Here is a 13,575-nt window from a genome sequence, read left to right as displayed (position 1 = left end):
CAGTTATTATTATTGTTAGAAAGTAGAAGAAAGAAACCCAGTTATTGTGTATTGGCTACCACCTTATATGGGGCTGTGTCATCCCCTCAGAATGGCTTTGGTTTTACAAGCTCCCATTCATAGTTTAGCCAAAGAAGAAAATGTATTAGAGCTTTGCTAGGAAGCAGAGGTTGGCAAACTATGACCTAAGAGCCAAATCTGATCTGTGGCTTGTTTTTATAAATAAAATTTTATTGGAACAAGGTCCCATATTCATTTACGTATTGGGTATGCCTGCTTCTGTATTAATAAGGAAAGAGTTGGACAGTTTCAACAGAAGCAACATGGACCACAAAACATATGATATTTACTCTCTGGCTCTCTATGGAAAAAGTTTGCCAATCCACTGATATGAAGTATTATTCCACCCAGGTCTTGTCTGACAAGTGGATGTGCTGGGAGCAAGTCAATTATTTTCTGCAATATTTGTGTACAATTTTAAATACTGGAAGCTTAGTCTTGATACAATAGACTCCTCAGTCACACTGAAAAAAAAAATAAAAAGGAAACAGCAATAATGAACACAATAAAATACCTTCAAGTAGCAACACTGTAATTAAATCACTACTCTTATTTAGTTCAGAAAAATATTTTCCTTATCCTCCACAGATATTAGCTCACTTAGTTTTTGCTTTTTTAGAGAATGTATTTTCTACTTCATTTATAAAGTCAAACTCTTCATTTTTTCATTAACCTCTGCTCCTCAGTGCTATGTGAAGGAGAGAAGGCTTAGAGAAAATGGAAACTCACAAGCAGCAAAGAAAGGTGAATCCAGGCACCCATTAATTGTGGGAGAGTGGTTTTGAGCAGACATACAGCTCTCTTTCTCTACCCTGGACTAGCAGGGTTTGTGGGGCAGGATGAGCCAGCAGGGGTTTCTGCCAAAGAGCAAGATACTTTCTGAGATGATTCCTGCTTCTCAGGAGTAATGATAGAGATCTTAGCACAAAAATCAAAGAACAAAACAACTGGAAGAGGAAGCAACATTCAAAGTCCAGTACATTTCTTTTTTGTTCAGCACCAGCTCTAATGAACAGATCTCTTGTTTCTGTGTATGATGTCAATTAAGCTACTGTTCTGGCTCCCAGATACACAAGGGTGTTCTATATGTAAATGGTATTGATGTCATGCATGCTATCAATGTTAAGACTGCATCAGTATCTCTGCAGAATTTTGGTTCAATCATAAATACCACAGAGTCTAGAAGACGACCAGGTCAAAAAGCATCTTACTGAGATGAATCAGAATACTGAAAAATACACTGGTCCCATTGTGAAAGTGTGTTGCTAAATTAAAAACAAGGAACACAGTAATTTCCTCGACCCAAAGCCCTGTTGGACGGATGTCTTCTGAGATGTGGTATGTATATAAAAGGGATGGGATCCAGGAGTGAGAAATAAAGAAATAATGAAATCATTTCTTTATAGAGGATCAGCTGCCTTACATGCATGCCACTTTGCATATTAAATCATCTGAAATTCCCTGGGGATCTGGAGCTGGCTCTTCACCTGCTGATGAGTTTGTAACTCAGTGCTAATTAACTGTAATGACTTTGAGAATTACCCTTCTAAATCACCACCCCATCCTGGGTTGCCAAAAGCCACCTGCACCTAGGTGGCTGACTAACAGCACCCCAATTTTATTCCATTTTTCATGTGGAATCCATTGTCCTCTGTCTTCACTGGAGAGCCAAGATGTCTCTAAATTTCTTCTGTGATGTGGTGTGGTAGGGAAGGAGAAGCTGCAGCCACAGAAGGTGGATATGTGAGAAAAGCTAAGGGGCTCTCTTCTCTAAGACCAGGACACAAAAGCCCCCTCTGTTCCTTACCAACTGGGCTCACAATTCTCATTCTATGAGAATGTAGGGGTTGATCAGATAATCTGAGGAACCAGGAGTGTCAGAGAAGGCAGTTCCCATGTGGCCAGTTCCTGGTGGCCTGGTGAGAACTGCAAGAGGCTGCTGGTAATTTTCCAGGCACTCAGCATGCTCCATGGTGCCCCTTGCACAGGCACAATGGCCGCATAGCCAGGAAGCCAGATGGACTCTATTCTAGGCAAATGCAGAAAAGGGATGACAGAGTCTGGATTTGCTTAGCCCCTTAGCCTTGCTGCTGGCCTTCTGTCTTCCAGGGCCAGATTTACCCTTCATGGTCCCCAAAGGGAGAGCACATCCCAGCTTGGTCACCTGGAAGCTGTAGATTTGCTGATTTGCACCCTTGTGCATATTTTTATGTGGGCTGGGAAAACAGATGTCTCCATCCCGGTTACTGAAAACCCAGCTGGTTACTGCTGCATCAGAATGACCTGGATTTGGGGATCTGAGTTTTCCTTGCCAGAGCCTTGGGAAAGTCGGGAAATATGTCAGTCTTTGAGTTGAAGCACAGATGGTTGAGGTCAGAATCGCTGCATCCCTCTCTCTCCTGTGTGCTGTGGGGATTACAGGAACAGTGACAGTAAGCATAGTACATTACACCCAGTGCCCCTGCTCCCTTACATCATTTTTTAAAATTAGGCAGGTTAAAAATTAATTCAAACCAACCAACCAACCAACAGTAGAATCATCCTATAGTCTCTCCCATTTTTTAAACCACACCTGCACCACACCCTCCATTCTAGGTAATGATGGAATAGACCTTCATAAAATGGGTATTTGACCAGAATCTTCTGGCCAATGAGACAGCAAGTCTGCTGTGGAATACCTAGGAAAGCTTCCTCCTTCCTAAGAAAACAACACTTGAAGAAAGTTTTCTCTTTCTCCCACAGATGTTGCCCTATCTTCTCTAAGCAAAGGTGAGGGGGCGGGTAGTGTTTCAACAGGGAAGAGATATGGTTTGACTGGGGTTAAGTTTAACCAGAGCAGGAAGCATCACAGGGAGATGGCTGGAAATAACTGCTGGAGGGCTGTGGATGCGTCCAAGGTTCTGCTTCCCAAAGCAGGTGATGGTGTTATTTTTACAGTCCTGGCTGTGGCACAGCAACAACAAAGCATTTTGATTCAAGGCAACCTTGTGCTGGGTATAGAAAACAGTAATGACAGGTGAGGTGGTGTAGCGCTAAGAAATAGAGGTGGCTCTTTTTAGTAAAGACTATGCCAAAATGACATTTTCTGTAGAAACCCTTAAAGCTGTACACTTGCCTTTTCAGCCACTCTCATTATAATTACTCACCACTGAAATAATATATGTAAGGTGCTAAGTATAGTATCATGAGCATGGCAAGTACTCAGTACACATTAGCTACCGGCAGTATTGCAGATAGCAAAAGATCCTTCCTGGATGCCAAGGATAGCAGAATAATCTATAAAAATAACCCTGGGGGATCTGTCTCCCCTTCTCTGCCAGGTGGGAAGTCGGTTTGCCCTGTGGCATCATTATGCTTGTAATGTTTATCTTCTTCCTCCGGTTTCTCATTGTGCTGCTGGGCCCCTGGGGTGGTGTTGCTGGCAGGGCCCTGGCTGCAGGCTGCATGCAGCCTAGCTGGTCCAAATCTTCAAATTTAGGTTGCTGACCCCACAAGCACAAACCCCTTGGCTCCATGTCTGGTTCTCTCTGCTTCAGTTAGACAGGAAACCAAAGCTGGGCAAACCTCCAGATTTTCAGATAGGCCTTCTGTTCAGATAAGCTTCCAAGGATGTTTCTGCTTGGAAACAGTAACACACCTCAGGTTCCTTCCTGGGTTTTGACTTGTGCCTCTGTGACATGCCACCAGGTTTAGAACTGATGTTGTACTTGGAGTGGAAATGCCCACATGTGGCTTGAATTAAACAGACCTCCATGGATCAGAGATGCAAGGCTAACTAATCTCAGGGTGTTAAGCTGAAATTTTCTTAGAGGCACCGAGCAATCTCCCCTGTGAGAGATAAGTCTTTGGCCCATGCGGTTCTTTTTAACTGAGTTCAACTTCATATTGAATACATAGCAGCTTCCTGGTGACTTAGTGAAGCAGTACAGTAAGGTGGGAAAATGGGCTTTAGCCTCCTTCTGCCCTGTGTTCAAATCCCTGCTCCAGACCCTAGTACTTGTGATGAAATCATCAAATTTCTCTGATCCTATGACCTTTCTCATAGGTTTACTGTGAGGATCATATTAGTATGTGCCAAATGACCAGAATGTAATAAATTCTCCATACATGGGGGATATTATTTCTAACGCCCCAGGGAGAGGAGATTGCTATTGTTCAAATGTATTTTATAAGTCAAAAAATAATGTTAATAAAAATAATGACATTAATGGAAATAGGCTAGTTTGCTCAAGAGAACAGTTTCTTTCAGACATTCTCATTATACCTGATTCTTTCCACATCTTTCATACTGGTTACCCAGGCTTAAGATTATTCTCTAGAAGCAATATATGGGGAAGAAGTTCTTTGAAATGTTACTAAAACTAACAACAGTGTTTGCCAGCTCAGTTTGGAAGAATGAACATAGCCCTAGGAAAGGAAGTTCTTATTTTAACTTGCAATCAATTCAGCTTTATCAAAAACAAGGGGAAACAAACTAGCATTTAAAAAATAGATAACAACTTTGACAAGGAGAGAAATTCAGCATTTGTCCCCTTTGATAGCAGAGCAGTCTATCCTGATATAGAGATCTCTTTATTCAAGTTTAGCTTCACTAAAACATGTGATGTTGCTGTACCTGTGAGGATTTGTTCAGCAAATGATATTTAAGCACCAACATTGAAGGATTCAGCAATGATAAAAAAAAAAAAGACTGTTCTAGGTGAGGTTTGAATCTGAGGATCTCTAATGTGAGGCATTTAGAGCCAAGAATCTGAAATTCAAAATTCAAAATTGCTCAGTTCCGAGCAGGACTGCATGCCCTGATTCTGGGCTGGCTCTCTCCAAAAACATACCATTGGGCCATCTCATTCATTCTTCCACCTTTCTTTCCCTTATGAGAATTTTTCAATTTTGATATCATTTATCAATTACCTGAGAAATGGATCTCATGATATAATTCATGGGACTCTGTTTGGTAAGATCTTTTCCTAAAAGAAAAATTTTTTTTGCTATTTTTATTTTATTTTATTTTATTTTATGTTGTCTTCATTTTTGTTTATTGAGTTATAGTCAGTTTACAATGTTGTGTCAATTTCTAGTGTACAGCACAATTCTTTAGTCATACATGAATATACATATATTCATTTTCATATTCTTTTTAACTATGAGTTATTACAAGATATTGAATATATTTCCCTGTGCTATACAGTATCAACTTATTTATCTATTTTATATATATACCCATCAATATCTGAAAATCTTCATCTCCCAGTTTAGCCCTTCCCACCCTCCTCCCCCTGGCAACTACAAGTCTGTATTCTATGTCTGTGAGTCTGTTTCTGTTTTATATATAAGTTCATTTGTCGTCTTCTTTTTTTATTTTTGTTCCAAATATGAGTGATACCATACAGTATTTTTCAGTGGAAAAGGAGGAGAAATTAATATGGAAAACCTAAAATAACCAATTGGAAACCAACCACTCTGCTTGATGGATGCAAATAAATGTTGTTTTTGGCAAAAGGAAAGTATTGTTTTCTATTTGGAAATAGGTGAACCTGTCAAGCCAATAAAAAATAAGTTAATTATGAATAAGACAAGGAATACTTTACAAAATGTATTATAAAAAGGTAATGAACAACTGCATACCTATATACTGGCCATGTTAGGCTATGTGAATAATTTTCTAGAAAACAAAAGTTACAAAATTGAGTCCCAAGAGGAGGGTATGGCTCAAGTGATAGAGCACATACGTATCATGCACAAGGTCCTGGGTTCAATCCCCAGTATCTCCTCTAAAAATAAAAGTAAATGAAAAAACCTAATTAACTCCCTTCATAAAAAACATCTCGTATCCAAAATTGAGTCTCGGAAGGACAGAAACTTCAAACAGACCATTTTCTTAAAAGAAATGGAAAAGTTGGTCACACATCCACCTCGGGGTGGCCTGAGGAGCTGATGCCTTTGAGTTGTTGGAAAGCTTGGCAACTATCTTACAAAGGTAACTTCTCCCCACCCCAGCATCTGCCAGCACCCCCAGGATGAAACTGGGGCTTGTTTAAGTTTAAAACATACAAGTAAACATTCCTATATACGCAGAGCTTATTTATTTTATATGTAGTAGTTTGTGTCTCTTAATCCTTTATCCCTTCTTGGCCCTCCCCGCTTCCCTCTCACCACAAGTAACAACTAGTTTGTTCTCTATATCTGTGAGATTGTTTGGGTTTCATCATATACATTCACTTGTTTTATATTCCAAATGCCACATATAAGTGATAACACCCAGTATTTATCATCTCTGCCTGACCTAGTCCTCTAAGCACGCTATCCTCTAGATCATTCCATGTCATTTCAAATGGGAAAATGTCATTCTTTTTTATGACTGAGTAGTAGCCCATTCTATATATGTATAAATATAAATGAAATAAATTATGTACATATTTATTTATTCATCTATTGCTGGACACTTAGATTGCTTCCATTTTTGGCTATTGTAAATAATTCTGTTATATATATATATATTAGGATGCAACTATCTTTTTGAATTGGAGTTTTTCTTTTCTTCAAATATATATCCAGGTGTGGAATTTCTGGATCATATGAGTTTTATATATAGGTTTTGAAGAATTTCCAAATGTTTTTCAAAATGTCTGTAACAATTTACATTCCCACCAATGGTGTACAAGGGCTCCCTTTTCTCCACTTCCTCACGAACATATGTTATTTGTGAACTTTTTGATGTTGGCTATTCTGGCAAGTGTGAGATGACATCTCATTGGGTTTTGATGTGCATTTCTCAGGTGATTAATGACGTTGAGCATCTTTTCATGTGCTGTGGGTCATCTGTATTTCACCTTTGGAAAAATATCTATTCAGAATTTATACCCATTTCTTTCTCTTTTTTAACATTTTTTATTGATTTATAATCATTTTACAATGTGTCAAATTCCAGTGTAGAGCACAATTTTTCAGTTATACATGAACATATATGTATTCATTTTCTCATTTTTTTCTCTGTGAGCTACCATAGATCTTGTATAATAGATAAACAAGATTATACTGTATAGCACAGGGAAATATATACAAAATCTTATGTATGCATTTCTTAATGAGAGTTTGTGTGCTATTGTGTTGTGTGAGTTTTTATATATTTTGGATGTTACCCCAATCAGATCTGAATTGCAGTTATTTTCTCTCATTTCATGCCTCACCTTTTCAATTAGTGCATGATTTCCTTTGCTGTGAAGAAGCTTTTCAATTAGCTGTAGTCTCAGTTGCTAATTTTTATTTTCATTTCTTCTAATTTCTGTAGTCAGAGCCAACAATTCAAAACCAAATCTGATGTTAAGGACCTCACTGCCTATTCTTTCTTGGTGTTATATGGTTTCAGGTCTTCTATTCAAGTCTTTAATCCATTTTGACTTTCTGTGGATGCTCTAAGATAGCAGTCCAGTGTGATTCTATTGCATATAACTGCCCATTTTTCCACACACTATTAATGGTGGAGATTGTCCTTTCTGCTACTGTGCATTTTAGGCTTCTTTGTTGTAATTTTCTTGACCATACATGTGTGGATTTATTTCTGGGCTCTGTATTCTGTTCCATTGGTCTAAATGTCTGTTTTTATGCCAGTACCATACTGTTTGTGTCACTACACTTTTGGCTTTTTTTCTTCTTCTCTAAATTACATGTGGAAAACCAGCAGGGGGACAGGGCTCCCGAGCAGTGCAGGGCCTTTTATCCTGTAGTCACCAAGGGCTATAGAGCCCACTGGGCTACCTGCTAGACAGCTGCAGGACAAGACATGGGACTGGGGACCTGAGGTTTCCCAAAGCCCCAGCTTCCTGCCACTTCCCAGGCGAGTACTGGGGCCCACGAGGCCACACTGACATCTCCCAGGACTATGGAAAGAGCCTTGGGGGAGGAACTGTGGGCCCAGGGCAGACCAACCTCCAGCATTTGAGGTAAACCTGAGGGAGGAGTCAACCAGGTAAAGAGCTCAATGGGCTTTCACTGAAGGCAGGGCAGGGGGTGGTCCTTGGAAGAACAGACAGACAGAGGCCAGTGTGGCTGGACTGAGGAGAACAAAACTAGGTGGGCTGCTGACAGGAGGAGGGGCTTCAGATCTGGCTCAGGATTGGGGCTTTTCCCCAAAATGACCCTGAGACATTTCTTGTGTGTTAGCAGAGTGACAGGAACAGGTCTGTATTTTAAACATCCCTCTCTTGGATTGAAGGGAGTAAGAAAGGAAAGCAAAGAGCATGAATCTGGGGCAATGGCAGTGGTGGATTAGACAGGGAAGGTGAGGGGGATACAGAGAGGTGATGAATGCATTTGCAGTTGGGACCCAGGGACAGGGGAGAAGCTGACTGCATGTGGGGTGAAGAAGAAAGAGGGATCAGACAGAGTCCCAGGTTCTGGTTTGAGCAGGTGGGGAGATTGAGCAGCTGCTGCATGGATGGGGGAGGGGTGCGAAGTGAGTTCCAGAAGGCAGAGTGGGGCAACATAAATCTTATGAGATTAGATCAGTTCTGATACACTTTATTTTTTCATGGACATATATTTGATTTGCAGTGTTGTTTAAGTTCCTGGTATACAACATACTGCTTCAGTTATACATGCATATATGTTCTTTCTCATATTCTTTTCCATTATAGGTTATTATAAGTTACTGTATATACTTCCCTGTGCTATTCAGTAGGCCCTTGTATATCCTACCTTGTGTCTGTAATCCCACACTCCTGATTTATCCCTCCCCACCACCACTTTCCTCCTGGAAACCATAGATTATTTTCTATGTCTGTGATTCTATTTCTGTTTTGTAAATAAGGTCATTTGTATCCTTTTTTATTTTTTTTTTAGATTCCACATATAAGTTATATTTATCTTTGTCTGACTTACTTCACTTAGTATGATAATCTCTATATACATTCCATTTAGTTGGAAATAACATTCTTTCATTCCTTACAATGACTGAATAGTATTCCAAGGTGTATATATACCACATCTTTCTCATCCACTCACTGTCAGTAGACATTTACTGTGCTTCCACATCTTGGCCACTGTAAATAGAGCTGATGTGAACATTGAGGTGTATGTCTGGGAAATCTAGAGATTATCATACTATGTGAAGTAAGTCAGACAAAGACAGATATTATATGATATAATTAATATGAGAAATCTAAACAAAAGGCAAAAGTGATACCATTTTATAATGAAGTCACTGAGAGAAACTGCTTCCCAGGGGGTTTCAAGCAAGATGTAGTACTACAGATGACAAAAAAATACTCCATACCTCATGATCTGGACTCTGATTATACTGGGTTTGGACTGTAAAACCTGACAGCCATCCTGTGTCTTGGGGAGAGTAATTTAAGGACAGGAACATAAAGGAAGCAGCAAATGACACTGACAAGCCTGTCTGGTGATGCCAGCCATCATTTGCCTGTCTGTCCCTGGCCCCTATGCATAAAGCCAGAGAAGCCCAGCTTGCCAGTCTCTGTGCCCCATGAAGGGGATAGTCTCCTATCTCCAGCTATATCCTATCTGCCTCCAGCCCTGTGGTTTTAGTGTAGGCTGTTGAGCCAGACTGTCTAGGAGTCTGTGATCCCATCTCCAGCCCCTGCTACCTGTATAGCTTTGAGTCATTATGTTCTGACTTCCTAGACAGGACCTCAACACCTCTCATCAGCTTTGCTTTGGAAATTAGAAACTCTCAGACCTCAGGATGCTCTTGTCCATCCCACCTATGTGCAGGCAGTTTTCTGCTGGCCACACAGAGATTTAGCACTAGCTTACAAGCCTGCACAAACAACACACACACCCACATGTGAAGGTTGACATTAAATACAGGCTATGGGATGGGATCAAGAGAAAAACAGACACAGGGGAGGTACTAAGAGTAAGTAAAAGGGTGTAGGAGGCATCACTAAGATGGGGCAATTCTCCCCCACTTTTCAGGTCTTATCCCACATGCACCTGAGGACAGCCCTAGAAGTACATGATAGAATAATCCCCACTGTGCAGGTGAGGAGACAGACAGGCCTGGACAGATGCCAGGATATATGCAGGATGGAGGACAGGTAAGAATGAGGAGTTGAGTCTGGAAGCCAGATTGTCTCCTCACAGCTACACACAGAGCCTCCCCGGGAGCTGTGGAGAGGCAGGGCTGCTGTAACTGTGGAAGATGTGGATTTGCATGGAGAAGGGTGAACAGGCAGGTACATAAAGGGCTGTGTGTGGAGGTGTTGTCTGAGCATGGGGTTCAAGTAAGGGGACCCAAGGAAGTGATGTCACTTCTTTGACCACAGACCCCAACAGAAATAGAACCAGGTAACCAGGCACCCACATTCTAGTGATGGCCCTAGAGCCAGCTCACTTGGTAGGAGACAGCTGAGAGAGAAACATGTTCTCCTTCTGTGTCCCCACCTCCAGGGCTTCAGCTTCAGGAAATCCTGAAATGAGAGGTTTTTCAGATGCTGTAGATGTTGGTTCAATCCTCAATTCGGATGACTCTGATCTTTTACCAGGAATTCACCTAAGGTAAAATATGTGGCCTGGAGCAGACCAATCCAGACACAGCCACCTCAGGGAGCCCTCCCTGGTCAGGGCTACTTCTCCTCATCTCCATTTGTGGGAAGGGGAACTTGAGGGGAGTTTCCCCTTCTAGGCAGGAATAGTTTGTTGAGCACTTGGTAACCTGGTGGTCCTGTCATTGTCACAGCCAAGGACAGGCCTGGCAGGGGGGAAAGAGGACTCCTCAGGGGCCTCCTACCTGTGCTTTGCCAATGGGAATCCAAGGGCCTCAGGTTGTTGGGTTTTCGTCCCTCATGTAGATCTGTGCAGAGAGTGGTATGTGTGAGTCTGGAGTCAAGACGTAGATCTGAGAATCAGCCAATACATTCAGACAGGGCTCTAATGATTCTGCCTGGCTGCTAGGCACTGTGTTTGCAGGACTCTACACAGGACATCAGAAAGGACCTGGTCCGTGGGGTCCCCAGTTCTATCTCCCTGCAAGAGGGGCAAGGGCCCCAAGACACCAGCAGAGCTCAGTGCAGGCTCAGGGTGAGTGCGAGCGAGGAGACTCCACACCCAGGAAGCCCTGGGTCCCAGAGCTGCCCTGCACCTCCCTTGGTATCTCTATTAGAGACCTGCTGGCAAAGGAATCTGATTCCCTGTTTCTTCCACCCACCCTCACAGCCCAGGCCCTGTCTTGGCCAGATGCAATGTCAATGTCCACATATTAGACAGAATATCAGAAAGAGACTTTGATAGAATCTCAGTTCATGTTAAGTCAATGGTGTTTTTACATTTTTCTACAGATTTTCCTGTTTTTCTTCCACCCTTACGTTTCCATGTTTGCCTGACTATCCTGATCCCTCCCACTCCAGGATCAGTCTCTGTGTTCTCATCTCTAAAATGGAATGTTTTGACAGCAGTCACAGGGATGATGTAGTTCATACAGGGAGGTGCTGTCACTTCTGTGCTGTTCACTTATCTGTGAAACTGATGCATTTAATCATCACCCACTGATACCTTTCCTGGTGATAAGGATAACCTTTATTCTGCTGAGGGCTCTCCTGTCCCACCTCTTGGCACATGACCCTGAGGTTTGGGGATTTGGTCTGAGCTCTAGCCCAACACCCTGCCCTGGAGGTCCATGGTGTTGCCTCTGACTCTTATCTCTCCTCTGTTCCACCCCAGGCGGAAGATGTGTCAACAGGAAGCAGGAATGGGACCTGCATGTCATGAAACATCCAGAGAGACAGACTGGAGATTCTGGTGGCAAATCTGGTGCCTGCCATCCTGTCAGCAACCCCACTAACCACACATGTTCCTGGGCACCTATAGAGCTTTGGCCACCACCTAGCTGGTTCTTGACCTTCTAGTCCAAAAGTGAGCACTCTGCCCTCACAGGACATTGGTGATTCAGCCACCTACTGGTGATGAGATGGGGGAATGTCACTCCACCTACATGAACCTCAGTTTGCCACTCTGCACCCTGGAGTGAGCGAAGATCAGGCCCTAGGATGATAGTAAAACAGAGGGGGCCCTTCATGGAAAGTGCTTTCTGGGGCCCTTGCCCCTGGAAAGGTCAGCTGGAGGGGTTGTGGTTGTGCTAATTGGTCATTTTCCTCCTGCCCTTGAGGAAGTCTCCGCCTCCTGCATCACTGATTGTGGCCTTGGGTTAAAATATTTTGCTATTTCAAATGTGATTTGTATTCCATTAGCTGTCCGTGTCCTAGGTCAATGAGAGCAGGGATCCCTGGGAGAAAAAAAATGGAGTCCTAGGCCCACTCAGGTCTGTGTAGTGGGACTGGTTGGGTTCATTCATTCCTCAAGTATAGTAAGGGACCCAAGGGACAGATACATTTATAGGAACAGCAATCATTTAATGCACTGAGCAGACAACAGCCCTGCCCTCCAGGGCTTCCATTCTACCAGGAGTCACACTGTCACACTAGACACCACATCCAGGTAGTGTTCTTAGTACAGTAAATGTGACAGAATCCTGGCCTCCTTTAGATATTGATACATCCTCCCTTACACCGATGAGGATGGTGGACACCTTCACCAGCTGAGATGGCCAGTTTCTTTGATTGAAGAGGAGAGGACTCCCTTCCCCAAATCCAGTGTGGATCTGTAGACTGTGTTGATAAGCAGGGAGCAAACCCTGAATTTCACACATATGATTTTTGCTTGAGAGCAGAAGTCTTAGGGCTTCTTCTGGCAAAGAAGAAAGGAGACCCAGAGAGCTGTGGTTGGGTCTGTGGCACTGTGAGGGGCATGTGGGAGGTCAGAGGACAGAGTCAGCCCCTAAGAGAACCCACAGCCATCCCCTCTCCATCCCAGCCCTGTCCTCACCTCCTTCCTGGGACCCAGAACACAAGGAGTGAAGAGCATCCTGCTCACACTCTGGTGGAGCCTCAATGATGGGGACTCAGCAGGTGCTCAGGGGACCCAGTGAGCCTCAGGAGACAGGTGAGCCCACCCTGTGGGAGGTGAGTGCCATGGGCAGGAAAAGACCCAGGCGGGGTTCCTGGAGTTTTAGGCAGCAGGAAGGTGCAGGTGAGTAGTGAGGAGGCCCCCGGGAAGCCTGGGTGGCAGACACAGCCTGTCTGTTCCCTCCTGGGTCAGACACTCATAGAGCAGCTCTGTGTTCCTGAGAGGGCAGTGCCCAGAGCACACAGCCTGCCTCTCCTCACAGAGGTCACATTCAGTGGGGATGGGCAGGGAGAGGGACAGAGCAGTGTGACAGGTGTCCCTGAAGAGGTGAAGAGGTGGAGAGTTGGTCACACCACTGACCAAGGCCTTTCCCTTCATAAGGCTTGTAGCAGCCCCTCCTCTGTGTCCAGGCCCACTTCTGCCCAGACTGTCAGGTGAGAAGGGATGTGGAGCAGAACTGGCCTCTGGGTGGAGAGGAGCCAAAGGCAAAGAGGCTCAGTTCCCCACAGGGCTCTGGGATCACAGCCTGGAATGAAAGGCCAGGTCTCTGCTGCCCTAGCCCCAGTTGTTTCCCTTTTTACTGAAGAATTAGCA

The 13,575-nt window shown here is 43.3% G+C and overlaps 1 pseudogene; it reads left to right on the top strand.

Annotated features, from left to right (window-relative positions):
* Positions 1–1,307: 1,307 nt before the first annotated feature.
* Positions 1,308–13,575, top strand: part of LOC102528943 (cortactin-binding protein 2-like) — a 42,955-nt pseudogene continuing 30,687 nt past the window's right edge.

Source organism: Vicugna pacos, chromosome 11 (genome assembly GCF_048564905.1).
Source record: "Vicugna pacos chromosome 11, VicPac4, whole genome shotgun sequence".
Lineage (NCBI taxonomy): Eukaryota > Metazoa > Chordata > Mammalia > Artiodactyla > Camelidae > Vicugna > Vicugna pacos.
This window is presented reverse-complemented; position numbering and strand designations above follow the sequence as displayed.